This window comes from Mytilus californianus, unplaced genomic scaffold, assembly GCF_021869535.1.
Source record: "Mytilus californianus isolate M0D057914Y unplaced genomic scaffold, xbMytCali1.0.p SCAF_9, whole genome shotgun sequence".
In the NCBI taxonomy this organism is placed as follows: domain Eukaryota; kingdom Metazoa; phylum Mollusca; class Bivalvia; order Mytilida; family Mytilidae; genus Mytilus; species Mytilus californianus.
In genome coordinates this window covers 57,113,589-57,125,291 of record NW_026262745.1, presented here as the reverse complement: position 1 = coordinate 57,125,291, position 11,703 = coordinate 57,113,589, and positions in this window count along the sequence as shown.

Here is an 11,703-nt window from a genome sequence, read left to right as displayed (position 1 = left end):
TAGAGATGTATACATGCGAGTATTGGCAGTAATGGTTATGGTGTGTGTGTGAGGGGAGGGGGAGGGGTGTTGAGATCAAAGATAGTTTCTATAATTCTATATCTTTTAGTTTTTACCATTTCACTCTTTTCTCTATCCTTTGATCTCTATTATATTTGTCCTAAACATGCGTGAAATATTTGCCACTGGATATAAGGCAACCAAAAAACAATCAACGTATTCTTCATATTTCATCATTTTTTTATATGTTATCTATAGGTTTGGTCCCGCCCCTTATCTATTTTTTGCACATTATTCTCTCTATGTAAACCCAATTCCTGTACTGATAAATGGTGACTCATGCATAGCATCATATGTGGTTATTAAAACAAGAAACATATTCATATTATAATAATTTACTGTATGCTTGGACTTATAGTTAGATGTCATTAGTCCCAGATCATGTAATAAAGTAGGTCCTTTAAAAATATAATAGCATTTTAATGATGATTATATATATGTATATATATTTAACAATGCCAATTTTTTGGAAAAAAGGGTAGGGGCAAGGCGTTTTTAGAACATATTAATAGGGCGCGTTTGTTTGTTCTTCGGTAGTGAGCCAGAAGAAGTCCATTTCTGTTTTTTTTGCATTGGGAAGATCTTTTTGCTCTCTTCCATCTCTTCTTTTTTTTATAGGTTGTTTAGACGGCAGAGGCACATAACAAATATGGCGTCGTTTAGGCTAAATGGCATTAATAAATTTATGAATGCAGATATATTAGAATGTGAGCTGTGTTATAAACGTTTTTATGGTATGCCAGCCTTAGTAGGACATCCCTGTAGGACGATAAGCTGGATAAATATAAGAACTACACGGACAATAACAGTTAAGGGACTATTATTTGATATTCTAGGGATAGGATTTTGATTGATTGGTGTTTAACGCTACTTTCAACACTATTGGGCTACACCGTGGTGGTCAGTTTAATTTATAGATGAAGGATGGGGAAGGGAAGAGAGGGCATAATTATTCATTTTAATCTGTGGCTAATCATGCCTATTTTTCAGCTCTTATACCAGGCAACCATATTCATATATGAAATCCTTCTGTCCCCCACCCCAACAAATAAATAAATATCAAATGGATTTCCTCTTATTTAACACAAGTTTAAATTGATTGATTGTTTGTTGCTAATTTTTAACGCCCAGTGACAAATATTTCATGCTTGTTCAGGAAAACACGAGTTTAGAAGTTAGGTAATAATATAAAAACGAAGAGATGGGATATGATTGCTAATAAGGTAACTATCCACCGGAGTTCAAATATGAAGTGGATGTAAGCAATTATAGACAATCGTAATGCCTTCAACAATGACAAAAACCTATTACTGTAAAGTCGTCTTTAAAAAGCCCGACATGAAAAGTGTGAACAATTTAAACGAAAAACTAAAGGCCTAATTAAACATAACAAAACAATTTATAAAATATCAAATATGAGTCGAGACATGAACTAAAGACAACCACTAAACTACAGGCTCCTGACCTGGGACAGGCAAATAAAGAATATGGCAGGGTTAATATAAAAACGAAGATGTGGTATGATTGCATATGAGACAACTCTCCAAATTACACAGAAATCAACAGCTATAAGTCACCGTACGGCCTTCGACAATAAGCAAAGCCTACACCGCATAGTCAGCTACAAAAGGCCCAGAAATCACAAATGTAAAACAATGCAAACGAGAAAACTAACGGCCGAATTAATGTACAATAAAATGAACGAAACTCAAATATGTATACCACAGCGACAAACGGCAACCACTGAATTACAGGCTCCTGACTTGGGACAAGCACATACATACTGTATGTGGCGGGGTTAAACATGTTAGCGGGATCCCAATCATCCCCCTAACCTGGGACAGTAGTGTAACAGTACAACAACATGTTTGTGAGCACTCAACCCATCCCGAAGCTCTGACGGTGGTGGTGTAACAGTCCAATAAAAGAACAACCTGCACTAATCAGTTGCAATTAGATTAACTCAAAAGATCGGTAGGAGACACACAAAAAAAAAAACCCTAATATTAAGACAATGGACTTAAAGCACCGACATAAGAGTATTTGCAATTACTGGAAGTTTGCTCAAAGCTAATTACAACTAGTACTGAAATAAATCTTGTTCTCCAAGACTGAAGTATCAATAAGTACACAACGCGCGGCAAAGGATTTATTAAAAAAAGAAAACAGTCTGAGAAACGTCTGGTTTACGTTGTATATAGATATAAGAAGATGTGGCATGAGTGCTAATGAGACAACTCTCAATCCAAGTCATAATTTGTACATGTAAACCATTATAGGTCAAAGTACGGTCTTCAACACGTAGTCTTTGCTCACACCGAACAACAAGATATAAAGGGCCCCCAAAAAATGACTAGTGTAAAACCATTTAAACGGGAAAACCAACGGTGTCTAATCTATTTAAAAAAAAAAAACGTTATACATGCATATAGATCCATACATAATGAATTTTTTTGAAAAGTGGTGGTCCGAACGTTTTGACCATCGAAATTTTGAAATAGAAATAATAGTTAGGACCAGAAGATTTTAACAGCCAGTGCAGAACTCGCACGAACGCCAGATTTAGTTTGAGTGGCGATATTCTGACGCGTTTTTTAATTCTTGGTCACTCATGTTTAGAAAGAAAGGGGAGAAATCCAAACAATTACAGACCAATCACAAACGTTGTTGCAAATTTGACCTTATGACGTCAAAGAATTTCCCATAATACAATTATTGCATATAAATAAAAAAAACTACTTTACCAATTGAATAAAAAATATTGCATTTGAATGACAAATTATACCATTTGAATAAAAAATATTGCATTTAAATGAAAAAAATATACCATATCAAATAAAAAAAATGCATTTGAATGACAAATTATACCATTTGAATAAAAAATATTGCATTTAAATGAAAAAATATACCATTCAAATAAAAAAATATTGCATTTAAATGAAGAAATATACCAATTAAAATAAAAATATTGCATTTAAATGAAAAATATCAAATTTTTGCAACCAATACCATGCCATACGCCAAAGACGATATATAAAAAAAAGTTATTTTTTCGATCATACATGTATTCAGAACAGAATCAATAACCATGATGGTCTAAGGTCACAAATGTTTCTAAGCCTTTGACATGTTTGAAGATACACGAGGTTGTAGATGATTTATGTTTTCCTCACGACAAACATGTTGCAAGGCATACAGACAAGGCATCAAATAATATATATTTTTAAATGCAAAAACATTAAGGTAGCACTACAGTTTAATGAAATTGTTTTAGTAACAAAATATTTATCACATTATTTTAAAGTATTAATCCATCTGAACATTTTGTAAATGAATAATTACATTATGTAAATAAAAGCACATGGTAAATACTGTATATATAAGAGCATATGGGAGAAGCTTACCATTCAATCATCTGTTGGTACCAAGTGTCCACCTGTTAGTTAATCTCTGACCACAAAAACATAATATGGTCCTATCTTATTATTGCAATCAAACCGAATTTACATAATAATGTAGGTACACAAAGAAAATTTAAAAGAGAAAAAAATGTAGGGGGAATAACATCTAAAGTGAAGATATATATAGATAGATATAAATGTGCAAAAGAAGCTTAATAAAAAAAAATTTGAAAGCCTCTGACAAATGTTCTTACTAAGGCGAAATAATGTGTATCTGAATCTGACACCAGCAACAATCCTTATTTTAGACAAATCGCCTGGATATTTTTTTTGTTAACTTGTACTATAAGAAGTATCAGTTCTATTTTGTAGAGGACAGTAGGTAGTATGCAAATATTTTTAATTGCAAAGTTTTAAGTTTCTAGTTAATTTCCCAGTACCATGTACATCTTTTTGAATATGAATAATGATTATTATTTCATAGTGAGAATTATGTAATATATTGATTATATGCAACTGATCACTATTAATATTCTCTTATCTTATACAGTCTGGATATAGGAGGCGCTTTGGCCATATTTAATTACTTTATTACAATATGTGACGGCAAACTCCCGCCATATGCTTAATTAGTGTTGTTGAGGGATTGACAGTGAACAAATAATGCTAAATAACAGTTTAAATGTATAAAAGACACAAACTGTGTGGTTCTAATGATGAAATAATGGTGTCAGAACATTCCTGGGGTGTCCCCAGAGGAATGTTTAAATCTATGTTGCATTTATAGGGGTTCAAAGGGGGATATTCAGTTTTGAGGTGATTTCTCAAAACAATTTCTCATGGGAATTGTCCTAAAAAAATGACAATAGAATCTCTGTGGGTGCCCTCTTTGGTTTGGCTTTGATATATGTGATTAAAGGGAGTATTTTCTACAAAACTGTGTCCCAGTTTTTGAATAATTTGTTTCTGAATGAATTGATAGGTCTCCAAAGATGAAAGGTGAAAGGAAGTTTGGCACCCAGCAGTTGAATCAATATATCTTCTAATTGAAGGCATATATAAAAAATCTGAGACACAGTTTTGGTGCTTGTTCATGGTCAATTAATGGGATGAAAACAAATTTTCACTATCATTTGAAATGAATGTGCTATTTTCATCCAAGTTGCGAGAGCACCTTTTTGGCAGTTAATGAGCTCTATTTTTTAATTGATCATACACAAAAACAAAATTATCCTTAAATTAAGAACGAATTATAATTCAGCTTTAAAATGAGTTAAAAATTATAAAAATCCATTGAGTCGTTTAGGAGCAAATAATAAAGACTGTTGGTAGGAGTCAGAAAAGTCTGACTGTAGTGCTACCTTAAGTAGATTGCCTGAACTCACAGCAAATCACGAAATTTCACTACTTGGCTTTACCCCCACGACTGACAAAATTTTCGAAAATCACAAAATTAATACTTTCCTTTCTCCTTATGATATAAATACAAAATGGGAACGCAATCACTTTCTTAATATTCGATACCTAAATTTTACATAAATACTTGTAAGGAAGGTATACAACTCGCGTCCTGTTGTTCAATTCAGTATCTGTTTTTAAAATTCTTAGTAAACTTCTTTCTACAGTATCAAAGCCATCAAATTAATTCCGATGAGGTTGATGTGTATATATGTTGTGTACAAGTTATCATTTTGTACAAATTATAATTTGTTCAAAAAAATTGTACAAATTACAATTTGTATTTTGACTTTGTACAAATTGTAATTTGTACAAAAAGTGCTTGTACAAATTACAATTTGTACAAAATTTGACTTAAATTAACTTATAACTTGTACAACATTTTATAGTATGGATTTTGTTATAAAAAAGCACTGATACACACTATAGAATTTTTATTAAATGACCTCACAATAACCTCTATTTACAAATTACAAAAGTACCCGGATGGAGACAGGAAATGTAATTGACACATGCATGTCAGTTAATTCTGATAGTACAATAGACATTGGCCCCCGTGACAATTCTGATAGAATAACAAAAGTTGGCCCCAGTGACAATTCTAAAAGTATAATAGAAATTTGCCCCAGTGACAATGTGATAGTACAATAGAAATTGGCCCCAGTGACAATCAGGACGACGCTGACGTTAAAACACCAATCAAACATGCAAGGAAGCGTGCGCTGTCTGGTGAAACAGATCCAAGCCGAAAATCTAACCAAGAAAAAAAACAGAAATAATCTGAACTTGCAGTGGGGGATAATGTCATTATACCAGTTCCTCAGTATAATCGTGTCCCAACTGATCCTCGAAATATCTTAGGTGTAATTATTGAATCTGGAGAACTTTGGTACCGCATTGAAACAGCTCTAGAAATTTTAACAGGATATTTGTCGAGAAATCAAATTGGAGCTGTTAAAGACACATCTTTATTCGCCGCAACGGTTTCTGAGCTTCAACTTTCGTTACGTGAAGCAGTTAAGAAGCTTTCAAAAACTGGTGGTCAGGGGTTTCTTTCATGTAAATACAAAGGGGATGCACCACTTCTAAATGTAAATGCAAAAAGCAAAATATGTTGTGCAATTCCCGATGCCATAATTCACTCACATGCTCAAACAAATGATTCAAAACTATTTTTGTATTTTGTAAATAAGGATAATTGTGTGGTCATTGAATAAAAATTCTATAGTGTGTATCAATGCTTTTTTATAATAAAATACATACTATAAATTATTGTACAAGTTATAAGTGAATTTTAGTCAAATTTTGTACAAATTACAATTTGTACAAGCACCTTTTGTACAAATTACAATTTGTACAAAGTCAAAATACAAATTATAATTTGTACAGTTTTTTTGTACAAATTACAATTTGTACAAAATGATCACTTGTACACAACATATACATACATCAGTGGCCATTACATGAGATGTGGATTCTAAAAAAGTATCTAAAGATCTACTCCAAAATCTTTTAACATAAATAATACAATTTCGAAGTGTTGAAACGTAAAATAACAAAGATACCGAACTCCGAGGGAAATTCTAAACGGAAAGTTCCTAAGCAAATGGCAAAACCAAAAGCTCAAACACATCAAACGAATGGATAACAACTGTCATATTCCTGACTTGGTCCAGGCATTTTCGTATGTAGAAAATGGTGGATTTAACCTGTTTTATAGCTAGCTAATAAAACCTCACACTTGTATGACAGTCGCATAAAATGTCATTATATTGACAACGATGTGTGAACAAAATAAACAGATATGTGGGTAAATATGTCAAAAAAAGGGTTCCAGCAGTCAACATTGTGTTTTAATCTTAATCACTATAAAACAAACTAATATGTCAACAAAGAAAAACAAAAAGGCATATAGACAAAGCAAAAATCACAATGACACAATGACCGGATGTATAAATACCGAGCCACGTCAAATGGATATTACCAAAAATAGATTAAACAGTAAAAGTAATACTATAACACGTTATTACGATGATAAACAACGTTATCACCTAGAATCTATACTTCAAGACCATCGTGTATAATTTGTGAAGTTGATAAGGAATATTTATCAACAAGGTCTTGGTATCTTCCGATGAACTGTTTTAGAAAAAGGACGAGACGTTCTTTGACATACCCCTGGTTCATCAGGAAAGTTTGTATTTTTTTCTACAAACCACACTTTTATTCCCAAGGTGATTTGATAGAGCCACTACATCTTCGCATTGAACAAGTATTTTTTTTTTTCTATGAATTCAAATCGATGATACAAACTTTTTGATTTAACAAACTTGATAAGCAATTCTTTTTTTATGAAAAACCATACTGATACCTACAACAAATTAATTACGCCACAGACGATAAAAAAGCTTCTTTTTCGATCAACAACAGTTTTGGCGAATGTAGTGCATGGCTTGATATTTGAGCAAACTGCGGATTTACCAATTGGTACTATATGTTGAGGGGGAAAACGATGTATGGGAATCAGTTTTAGCATTCATAACAAATTAGAAATAGTTTATTCTCAACATAAGATACAGAGAAACACTCATAATTTGGTTACGTCTATTACGTTTGTGAGCACTCAATCCACACTCTACCCTGAAATAGAAGAGTGATAACAAAACATAGAACGATTTATGAAATTTGGTCGAAAAGTAGCCACTCAAAAAATGAAATAAAACAAGACCTCTGACTCTTCTTAGGGCACTAATTTGATACTTGCCTTTGCATATATTGTCAATCAGTTCGAAATGCAAGCAACACATTTCATATCCAACCCTATCACTGTAAATACAAAATAATATATAATTTAAAAGTTAAGTAAATTAGGGATCAATAAATGCATTGACATGTACATACAATAAGTTGGGTGAATTAGGGGACAATACATGCCATGACTCATATCAATGATTGATATGTAAATACAATTATTTATAAGTTGATTAAATTAGGAATCAATACATGATAAGTCGGCATATAGCTATCTAAAAAAAGCAGACACTAATTGCTCTAGATCTTTCTTGTAAAATGCCGTTTGCACAACCTATATCTTGAAAAAAAGTCTGTGACCCGTAACTTTTTATAACATTTAGAGTTTTTAAAAAAAGCATGGTATCTACATTACATTTTGGCAAAATATTACAGAATCCCATCCACCATAAAATAAAATACGTACAGGTGATTTCAAATCAAATACAGTACCATACAAGAAATGTGTGTATACAAATTACCTATAACAAATTCCATTTGACTTTTGCGAAAATCCAGCTCTATTTCCAAATATTATCAAAAGTTGTGTTAGTAGTAATATGTACAATTTCATGTTGCATACATGGTTTACATCCTTGTTGTAGTTGAAAAACAAGGAAACATTTGACTTTGTAATGTTCTATATAAATCAGAGTACCGGAAACGAAACATTATGGAATAAAATTTCCGGAAATATATAATGGGTTTTAAAAGGCAAAGTTTTTTTTTTATGTTGAGAGTGATTTCCTTATTTCAGATAATTAATATGTCACTTGGTGTCAATACAAAACAAATGGTTTATTAGAGGTTTCTCAACATTTTACGAACGGACGAAACTCTACGAACGTATTGTTAAGGAGCAGTGATTTTGTTCAGTAACAAATTTCTACCGATATTGCAGTGTGTTTAAAGACAAAGGAAACAATTTGATATTCTTTTTGCAACCTTGCATTTCATTGTTGTGGTTAAACATTAGTGTTCCGATTTATTTTGTGTTGATGAATTTTGGGTAATCTTACGCTGAGTTTCGTTTGTTTACATGTCATAAATGCGTTCGATTTATCTCCTTTATCCATTAAAAATTAAAAAAAAACTGATTGTTTTGTGATGTCGTTGTTAAAAAAAATCCGCGCATCTGGTTTGCATTTGATTGATTGATTGTTGGATGTTTAACGTTCAGTAGCAAGTATTCTATGCGTATCACGACGAGATAAGCATTTGATATGGTGTAACAGCCACTATGTTCCGTCAGTTACTTTGTTCCGGCGGAACTTTTCAACTAGTTATTTTGTTCCGATGGAACTTTCCAACTAGTTGTTTTATTCCGAGTGCAGTCGAAAAGTTCCCCAAAAAAGTAGCTAGTTGAAAAGTCCCGGAACAATGTAGCTAGTTGAATAGTTCTGGCGGAACAGAACAACTAGTTACATCGTTCCGAATATACCATATTTCGTCCTTTTTGTAGAAAGAGGGGGAAGAATGAGTATCAGTATATATAAGAGCAAATCATTAATTTACAAGAATACCCAACGCACTGAAAGGGGTTTCTTTGGGGACAAATATGCAAAATTTAAGTTGTATTTCATAGCTCACATAAAACGGAATAAGTTGCATTATCATGCAAATTTAGTATTCATAGTACCCTCAAGAGAGGGAAGAATACCCCCCTCCTCATGTGGTTCTTCGCATCAATTCTCCAAATGTAACTTTGTGACTGGTTGATAAGTTCCGTTGGAACTTTTGGGCTAGTTTGTTAGTTCCGTTTTTGACTTATTTGCCAAAGAGGAACTTTGTGGCTAGTTGATAAGTTCCTTTTGACTTTTGTAATCAGTATCTTGGTTTCCCTTTGAAAGGTTCTAATATAATATGTTGCGCTTTTACTTTGCATCATTTCTCCAAATGGAACTTTCTGCCTGGTTGATAAGTTCCGTTGGAACTTTTGGGCTAGTTTGTTAGTTCCGGTTTTGACTAATTTGGCAAAAAGGAACTTTCTAACTAGTTGATATGTTCCGTTGGAACCTTTCAGCTAGTCACTTTGTTCTGGGGGAACTTTTAAACCAGAGGAAGAACAAAGTAACTAGTTAATAAATTCCTCCGGAACTTTTCGGCTAGTTAGTTATTTCCGCCTGGAACTTTCCAACGTCGGAACAAAAGAGCATTTACAAAAGCATTGACAAGTGATTGAGATGACAGAACTTTAATATGTTTCATTTATTATATCCACACGTCTTTTTGATAACCCGGCACAAAGTTCTACAACACGAGAAAATGGCCAACTTGGGTGACGGTACAACGAACCAATGACTCTAAATGTTTTCATTTCTTTTATTACATGTTCTAGGTACACACGCCTGCTCTTGTGCAGTCTGTTACTTTTTTCGCAAGTGCCTTCCTTCTATTGCATCTGCCCGGAAAAACTCGGCGGCCTTATATGAAACGACTAGAGGAGGAGTGTTTGGGTAAATGCTGTCTCCTAAAATAAAGCACCCAGCCGGAAAGTCTAAAGGTGCGCCAGGTCCAATTGCACGAGGATAAAAGCTTATGTGAAGGGTTACTGCCAGTCACCACTTAAAATTCTCTAAAACTGACATTATTAAGATGCTTGATTTCTTGATTGACAACATATTTGTTACGTTTGGAGGACGTGTTTTTCAACAGACTGTCGGAATTCCAATGGGAACCAATTGTGCCCCTCTTCTTGCCGACTTGTTTCTTTATTATTATTAGGCTGACTTCATACAGGAACTTCTAAGGAAGAAAGATAAGACGTTAGCAATATCCTTTAACTCTACGTTCCGCTATATAGATGATGTTCTCTCACTAAATAATACAAAATTTGATGACTATGTTGAACGAATCTATCCCATCGAACTAGAGATAAAGGATACTACAGATACAGTCAAGTCTGCCTCATATCTTGACTTACATCTAGAAATTGACAATGACAAAACTTTACGACAAAAGAGATGATTTCAGCTTCCCAATTGTGAACTTTCCATTTCTATGTAGCAACATTCCTGCAGCGCCTGCATACGGAGTATTCATCTCCAAATTGATACGATATTCCCGGGCTTCTGTTTCCTATCATGATTTCCTTGATAGAGGATTGCTGCTCACAAGGAAGCTATTAAGCCAAGAGTTCCAAATGGTGAAGTTGAGATCATCCCTTCGTAAATTTCACGGACGCCATCACGAGTTGGTTGACCGTTATGGAATAACCGTTTTACAGATGATATCGGATATGTTCCTTATGTCGTATCTACAATACCCTTCCTTTTTCACGAATGTGACTTACCGAATTAAGACTATTTACCGGATTTGTAATAACATAAGCAACACGACGGGTGCCACATGTGGAGCAGGATCTGCTTACCCTTCCCGAGCACCTGAAATCACCCCCAGTTTTTGGTGGGGTTCGTGTTGCTTAGTCTTTAGTTTTCTTTGTTGTGTCATCTGTACTATTATTTGTCTGTTTGTCTTTTTATTTTTGGCCATGGCGTTGTCTTTTTGTTTTCGATCTATGAGTTTGACTGTCCCTCTGGTATCTTTCGTCCCTCTTTTATAAAAAAGTAGTGCTGCATATACCTACGCGTATTATCCTAACCCATTTAGATCTTCATATCTTATATTTAAACACTTTATATTCATGTTTGTTGTTTTAAACATTTGTTTATTTGTCTCAGGCTTGCTCACATTGCTACCGGTAATTATCTGTACCATCGCCTAGCATAGATGCCTGCTAGTTACACCACTCTAGATCCCTACCATATTCTATTAAAGGTGCCTACAGGTCACACTGCTATTTGTCTGTAAAATAGGTGCCTGCAGGTCACACTGCTATTTATCTGTACCAAAGCCTATAATAGCAGCCTTATATAAGTAAATTTAAAAAATAGCAATATTTCCATATTACAGAGTTGGTGCTTGGCTCGATAAACAATACAATAGGTGCCTGCAGGTCACACCAAATTTTATTTGTATCAATTGTGTCTGCAGT